Source organism: Felis catus, chromosome B2, assembly GCF_018350175.1.
Source record: "Felis catus isolate Fca126 chromosome B2, F.catus_Fca126_mat1.0, whole genome shotgun sequence".
In the NCBI taxonomy this organism is placed as follows: Eukaryota; Metazoa; Chordata; class Mammalia; order Carnivora; family Felidae; genus Felis; species Felis catus.
The window spans coordinates 89,894,224-89,902,620 of NC_058372.1; positions in this window are offsets into that span (position 1 = coordinate 89,894,224).

The window sequence follows — 8,397 nt, forward strand, 5'->3', positions numbered from 1 at the left end:
ATGGAGACGATAAAATGACCATCTCTCCAGGTGCAGCCTAAGATAACAGGACAAACACTGGGACAGTGCCTCTGCAGTTGCAGGGACCAAGATCTGTTGACCAAAGTGCTTTTCTTCCATAGCCCCGATGAGGCAACCATTTCCACAGGGACCCACAGGCTGCTGGTCAATGTCCACACCCATGTTCAACCAGGAGTGGGCTGAGAGTTCCTCCTTAGAGCTGCTGGATAAAATACTGTACATCCAAATACTTCAATGGGATGCACTCACACTAAAATAAATAAATAAATAAATAAATAAATAAATAAATAAATAAATTCTAAAAAATTATACATTCTTTATCTTAAACTCAAATATAACTGAGTGTCCTGTACTTTTCTTTACTAAATCTGACAACTTTATGTCTGTAGTAAGGAGAAAATGCTTCCTTCTTAGGGTTTTTCTTCTTCACTGGGTTAGGGAAGAAAGGAAGTCATATAAGATTTTTGCTTGTGAGTCTGTATTCTCCGTGTGAATGTTCACTCATTTACAGGAAAAAGAACCTAGAAAATTAGTGTTTAGTCAGAGCAGTCCAGAAATCTAAGAACTCAAAGTAATTATTTTAGTTTGAAGTCCAAGAGTATGTATCCCCAGTGCCTATTCCCATCCATGCAACTAGAACTAAAGAAATCGGCATAAAGGTTCATGCAAATGAGAATCAGGAAATTTCCACCTTTACCTTGGTTTTTTTCTATGGACAACAACTTCCCCATACTTCTATTTTATCTTCAGGGATTTTAATGCTACCATATTGGATAATAATCTAAGGGGTGATTTTATTTTTAAAATCTGACCATGATTGAGCATCTCAAAGATAGATAGTCTTAAAGTAAATACATATTACAGTATACATATTGTAAATGTTCCCCCCCTAATTTTCATTACTATTTTAGGGTCAGACATATTCACAAATGGAAAAGTTCATTGTTTATATTATCTGAACTTAAGAATACTTGGAAAAAAACTCTTTTCTGTTAAATTAGTTTGTCTCTAGATGCTAAAATACTTAAAAGATCCACATGCAGTGATCTTTTTAGCTGGTCTCTTAAATTCCCCAGAAAGGGATTATTAAAGCACTAAGACTTTAGAGTAGATATTCTTATGTTGAGACTGGATTTCAGTCAGCATAAGCATTATGAATCTGAATTCAAGTCACTGGATAGTGCAAAACAAAATGGGGATATAGTTAGTTGTAGGAAGTTAGGATCATATCCAAGAAAAATATCATTTGCCCATAAATGAACCTTGGATCCATCCTGACTTATGCTCTACTCTACTCCCAAGGTGTCTTGTTTTTCATTGAAGAGGGGGTTGATATTATTTAACCAAATACCCTTCCTCCCTTATCTTGGAGAGTGGGATCCATTCACCACTGGTACATTTTGGTCTTAGTGCAGGCTGCCAAACAAACCCTATTCAGATAGTGTGGTAGGGTGCTGAAGAGCTTTCCCTGTTTACCACGAATTTGCTGTGTGACCTTAGGCAAATCACTTAACTTCTCTGGACCTCAGTTTTATCAATGTAAGATGCCAAAATGGTACTGGATAGATTGTCAGTCTTACCAAGAAAAGAAAAAGAAAACCTTACATCATCAAGGCCTTATATCGTGTTCAGAAGAGAACATATATTTTCTCATCTATCATTGCCCTACTCTTTAAGAGTCATATGTTTTTAAGACATTTATTTCATCTCTCTTTGCTTCGTAAACAGGGAAAAACAATAATTACTAGATTATGATGTCATGATAATAAAATGATGTAGCAAATGTGAAGCACTTAGAACAGTCTTGACACATAGATATTTGATAAATTTTAGCTATTATCATAGTTAATAATAGCCATTAGTCCCTTCAAAAGCATTTTTATTTTAAAGAAAACATTAAACTATATCAATATCCCTAGTAAGTTCTTGTTGTAATCAACATCTTTATGAAGATCTGGTTATTATTGCTTCCTATTAATCATGTTCTACATAAACTTTTAAAAAGTAAAAATGCAGGGGCGCCTGGGTGGCGCAGTCGGTTAAGCGTCCGACTTCAGCCAGGTCACGATCTCGTGGGCCGGGAGTTCGAGCCCCGCGTCAGGCTCTGGGCTGATGGCTCAGAGCCTGGAGCCTGTTTCCGATTCTGTGTCTCCCTCTCTCTCTCTCTGCCCCTCCCCCGTTCATGCTCTGTCTCTCTCTGTCCCCCCCAAAAAATAAATAAACATTGAAAAAAAAATTAAAAAAAAAAGTAAAAATGCATATCATTATCAATTTCCCAGAATTCAGAGGAAATAAAGATACCCTTTTCACATATATTGTATTTAACAGATCAGAAAAAGAATTTTAGTTCCCCCTCCCAAGTAATCCCCATCTTTTGATACGTAACCATAAAGCAGTCCTTACTGAAGGTATTGAAAAAAATACAAAAGGAGATCACCCATCTCCAAAGAAGAGATTTTTGAAGGAATTTTTGAAATGCCAAATTAAAATTTTTACGTCTCTAAACTGAGGTAATAAAAATACCTTTTTAAGTTATTTAAACTGAGGCAATAAAAATACTTTGTAAATAAAAAGCATGCGTTATTTAATGGAGTAGATTGTAGCAACCTGTGGTGTGAACAAGAATTTCAACAAAACTTCCTGCCTTAAGCTTTACAAAACCTACTGCCTACAGAAGGACACCTTTTCCTCTCCTGTTACCACTCATCTCCGTCACCACATTCCTGGTGCTGTTCCTGAATTTATCACTCAAACAATTTCTATTAACATGAGCTTCCCCAGAAGCATATTAAATCATTTAAAAATGATTTAATCATTAAGTCATATATATATATATATATATATATATATACCTTGATTATTGCATTTGTATTATTTCATATTATCATTTTTTTTTCTTTTTTGGAATGTAGAAAATGCTAGCTCTGGAAGTGGTTAATGTGACAAAAAACACATTATATTAAAAAAATCCACGTCAATCCAAAGTGATGGCATTAAGTGGAATCCAGTGTATCACGGAATACCTAATGCGCACAAGATGTGGAGCATGTCCCTTGGTCAGAACTTTTAAATACTAAGTAGCAGTGAGTGGGAGAAATAAATCAAATGGGAGGGTGGCTGGAATAATAAACAGGGGAGAGGCTTCATACTAACATCCCAGAAAAGCAATATGAAAAAGTGATCCTGGCTGTCATGAGCTATTACTGAGTGAAAAACTTCTTTTTAGCCCTTCTAACTTAAAAGGGGGGGGGGGGGGACAAAAAAAAAGCGCTGGAGGAAAATAGCCTTCTTTCTTTGAGTCGCTCAGAAAAGTTGTCAGTAAAACCAACTGCCATGTATCATCTGTTTAGTGACAGAAAAAATATATATTGAGATCAAAGATAATCAAGGTACACCTGGTTATTATTTGTAAAGACTTAACAGTAAGTTTTTAATGATTAATTTATCTGCCACATAACGCCTTAATAGATCATGTGGAACATCAAGGGAGGAATGTGAAACTGCATTTCTAAAGCCTCTTTCTATGTCTCTGAATGATAATAGGCATGGAAGCCATCATTAGTCTTGTTAGACGATGGTTCCTTCAGGAATCTCCTATGTGTTACCTTTTAGAGGGGAGGTCAGGGAAACCACCCCCTGGGACTCCCCTGCAGGATACAACTAACACAAGCATAAACTGTATGGAAATGGCTAAATTATCTTCACTGAGACCTTGGCCTTTCACATCAATCAAGTCCTTCTGAACTAGTAAAACAGATAAGCACCCTGCTGGCAAAAGTGTTACTATCCTTATGCTTGTCATGACTGGCACTACAAATTTAACAATAAACGGGCAGTTATTTGTCTTACTTCTTTAAAAATCAAAATAAGCGTGCCATGTTGCTATTTCTCTCCGTCCCTCCTGTAAAGACCCTTTATCCGGGAATCCGATCGTAGCTGCTATCAGAGCACATGGAGAAGGTAATACGCCTCCGACAAGCCACAACAAAGCAAACCAGGACCCCATGGCTGCCGTGTGGGAGGGGGCCAGCAGATTTATCCACCCTCACGTCTCAGCTTCCTGAGAGTGGAGCCTGTGTCAATGCCTCATCCTGACACCTAACTCATGGGGGAATTATAAGTCATCAATACCAATGACTGTAAAACACTTTGTAAATAAAAACGGCTTAGAAGTTCCAATTAACAACAGAAAGTAACCCTCTGGGATGTACCAGAGAGAAATAACTACAGCCATAAATAAGCAATGATGGGTTTAGGCTCACCTCTTATTTCAATGCCATTAAAAATGGGCCTCCTTCGCATCTCCCGTCTGAAGACCCCACTGTAATTTCTTGTCTTACCTACGTTACAGAGTGTCACGGCTTATGAGAGAAAGGGTTCAGGGAAGACACGGTTGAGCATTTCCTACTCTTTTAACATGAGTACTCCCACCCAACACACATACATTTTCTGATCTCTCCTTTCACGAGAAACGACCACAACAACCTGGTGGTTTAACTTAACTGACGTAGCCAACTGCATGACCAACTACAGATGTGCAGCAAAGAGGGCTGGGAAGCAAGAGGCCCAAGAAGTTGCTGAAGGGCACATCTTTAGTGTAGGTACTGTCATTCTTGCCCCATCTGAAACTTTCATGAGCAGACACAATGGTTGTAAGTGGGGCCCGGAAAGTATCCACCGAGCTTACAGCATGTTTCAGGTTCTGTGCTGGTCACTTCCAATATATCTCACTTGTACCTGTAAAGAACCAGAGGCTTCAGTAGCAATTTGGTATGACTACAATTAAATTGATAGCCATACGACATTATTTGCAGTGCCTTATAAATACAAACTCATTATTACTCAGAATAACCATTATTACTCGGAATAGTACTCAGAATAGCAGGTACTATCATCATCTACATTTTTAAGATGGGGAAACCCGAGCAGAGAGAGATTGAGACCTGAACTCTAGGGTCTGTGCTTTTAACCTCTTCGCTAAGCTGGAATAAGAGCCCAAGCTCCCTACTCCACAACTAGCATCTAGGGTCTCCGCTGGATTATAAAAATTTAAAAATAAGCAAATAAGACAGGGTGGTATCTTCTTCAGTTGTTCGCATGCCTGGACAATGACGGATAGGCAAACACTATAAGGTGGCAGGAATCATAGGAATGTGCAAAATAGTTGGGAAATGTAAATAAGGGAGCATTTAATTCAGACTGGAGTCTTTAGAGAAATCTTTTTCAAAAAGATAATGAGTTTTGGTTTCCATTTCCTCTGAAAATCTCGTTATATGTCCCCCCGTTTAACTGTTATATATCCCCCTGTCTTACTGCAAGCGTTCTTGTAACCTTGGGCATAAGTGTGCACGGCGTGTCCACAAGGAGTAATTTTAAATATCAAATCAAATCAAATTAGTACCACCCTTAGCTCCTGCCAAGGCCATTGCAAGATCAGAGCCCACAGCAACAGGACACAGGTTTCCAGAGCTTGACCAGAAACCAAGGTCCAATCCTGGGGAATTCATGGGGGCTTCTGGTATAGAGTAGCCACCAGGCATCTCCAGAGCAGCTTTAGCTGGCCGGTGGGTTTGGCTGGTGCTCTGATCATCCCAGACGTCATAATAGGCAGAGACACTGACTATCCCGCACTGAAGGACTGTGAGGGGAGGGCAGTGCTTGCTCTGCACTGCAGAGACCATCTCTAAGGTGAATGTCACCTCCAATCTGTGAGGAAGATGCACTTACAAGGAGAGCCATGCCAGGGTAGGTGTTTGGGAAGATGAGCTAGGGAGAAGGGGACGGGGGGCGGGGGGGGGGGGGGCGACTCCGACAGTGTGCTCAGCTTCTGCTTGGTCTTTGATCTCCCTCTACCGAGGGAGGGATTCGCCCCCAGGAGGAACAGACCTCCTTGCATCCCTCAGCCGCTGCAGCAACGCAGTGATGCCTGTACAGGACCTGCCCTGCTTGATACCTAATAAGAGCACACAGGAGCGCTTCAACACATGGCTCTTTACTCACTGTATGTTTTGTACCTTCTAAAACATATGGTATGGGGCTCTTGGGTGGCTCAGTTGGTTAAGCATCCAACGCTTCATTTGGGTTCAGGTCATAATCTTACGGTTTGTGGGATCGAGCCCCATGTTAGGTTCCATGCTGACAGCACAGAGCCTGCTTGGGATTCTCTCTCTGATTCTCCCCTGCTCTCCCTGTCTCTCAAAATAAATAAACATTTAAAAGGTATAGCACATGAGCACAATAAAAAAACGATGACGCTATAGATGAATGACATGGAAACGTATACACTGTGTATTGCTCAGTGAAACAAAATAGGTTATGAAATAGTATGTACCAAATGCAATTGAATACATAGTTCTATTCAAATAAAAATACAGGAGAAATATACATTAATACATTTGTAGGGATCATGGGGAATTTTTTTCTCCCACTTACTTGTCTGTATTCTCTATAATGAATATGTATTACTTAATTTCTTTTAAGAGCTATTTTATATTTTCCTCAGAAAATGGGAGATTAGAGAATAGGTGGTACAGGTAAAGATTATTGTCAGTCTTAGTGGATTTTTTTACATTTTTTTTTAACGTTTATTTATTTTTGAGACAGAGAGAGACAGAGCATGAACGGGGGAGGGGCAGAGAGAGAGGGAGACACAGAATCAGAAGCAGGCTCCAGGCTCCAAGCCATCAGCCCAGAGCCCGACGCGGGGCTCGAACTCACGGACCGCGAGATCATGACCTGAGTTGAAGTTGGATGCTTAACCGACTGAGCCACCCAGGCGCCCCAGTCTTAGTGGATTTTTAAAGTGCTGATTTGATTCAACTATCTCGGGTTGAGGAACAAGACATTAATATTGGGGAGAGAAGTATTTTCATGAACTGGATTTGCCAGCTGTCTCCTGATGGCCAAAATCAAATGTGAAGTGGCTATTGTCATTCAGCATATTCCCAGAATTCAGATTTTATAACTTCCCTGCCACTTACCAAATGTAAATCAAAGTATCCCAAAGTAGATCCAAAGGGACATTGGTAGATTTTAGAAGAAGAAATACTAAAAACCTGAGTGCCAAGTTAATTTGGAAAGGCTGAGCTAAATAAACATTAAATAGGTTTCTTTACTGCAGGGCTTCTCAGAGCTTTTGTTATGCTAATGTGCACTGTAAATTCCTGAAAACTGTTGAAGTCATGAAGCATTTCCAGATTTCATATTTATCCATAGAATCATTTTTTTTTTTCACCAAAGCATCACACAGGGCTAGCGACCATAGAACGCATTTAGGGAAATATTGTTCTAAAATACTATTCTAGAAACACTATAAACATATATACTGTTTCCCTCAGGATAATTAAAAAATGATTTGGCAAATACAAATCCGTTATTTTCACCAAAACACTCTCTAATTTCAAGAACTGTGACATTGGTGAGGATATTAAATCAATTCTGCCAGGTTGCTTCATCAGAAGCACCAGAGTTTCATGCCAGTGAAAATGTGTCTGAACTTTACCCAAAATCTGTGAAATCACTTTCAAGTAAATGGGACTAGTCTGCAAACAAAATAAAATGTACACCTGTCACTGCCATTCATTTCCATAATCACAGTTTATAAATTTACATGCCATGAAAAGCTTTATTCATGTTCATATGGTGTAAAAATTGCAGGAGAAACTTCAAATTAATTACCTTTCTTAAAACAAAGCCATTTAATTTTATCACAGACAAAAAAAGGGAATTTATTCACAAGTCACAAAACTTCTCGAAATACAGTCATGAAATAAGACCTAGGAAAAGTGGCTTGTGGCCATGGCTATTGTCCATAGTCTTACGGCCTTAGATCAGGTCTCTCCAGCTTAGCCTTTGGAAAATCTCAAATGTAGACGTGACCCAACACTATGATCCCTTTCTCTGAGTTTACTCAGAAATTTCCTCCACAATCTACACAGTCTGGTGACTTTTAGAACCAGAAGTTGAACAGCTGAGATAGTCCACCCCTAATTTGCCCTCACAACCTCCGTAGACACCAGTTGAACTCATCTCAGAATCCATTTGGGTGGGCATGGAAGGGACTCCAGGGACTGAGGTTTTTTTTTTTTTTTTTTTTTTCTTTTCTTGGAAGTATTTTATTTCACACTGAAATAAGCTGATTAGTATGTAGAAAAGCAACAGTCTCTTGATTTCCACAAATGTGTTTTGATTTTTTATTCTGGGCCTCAAGTTCCTTCCTGCATACATTTAACTGCAGCCCACTCCAACACTGGTACATTTACTGGGTCGAGGGGTTGTGGGGGGTGTACTTCTCCTTGGAATCTTGCTTAAATTTGCATGTGAAAAGAAAGAAATGCTTTTGAGTAATTAGTCATCTGAAATTCTGCACCATGAGGA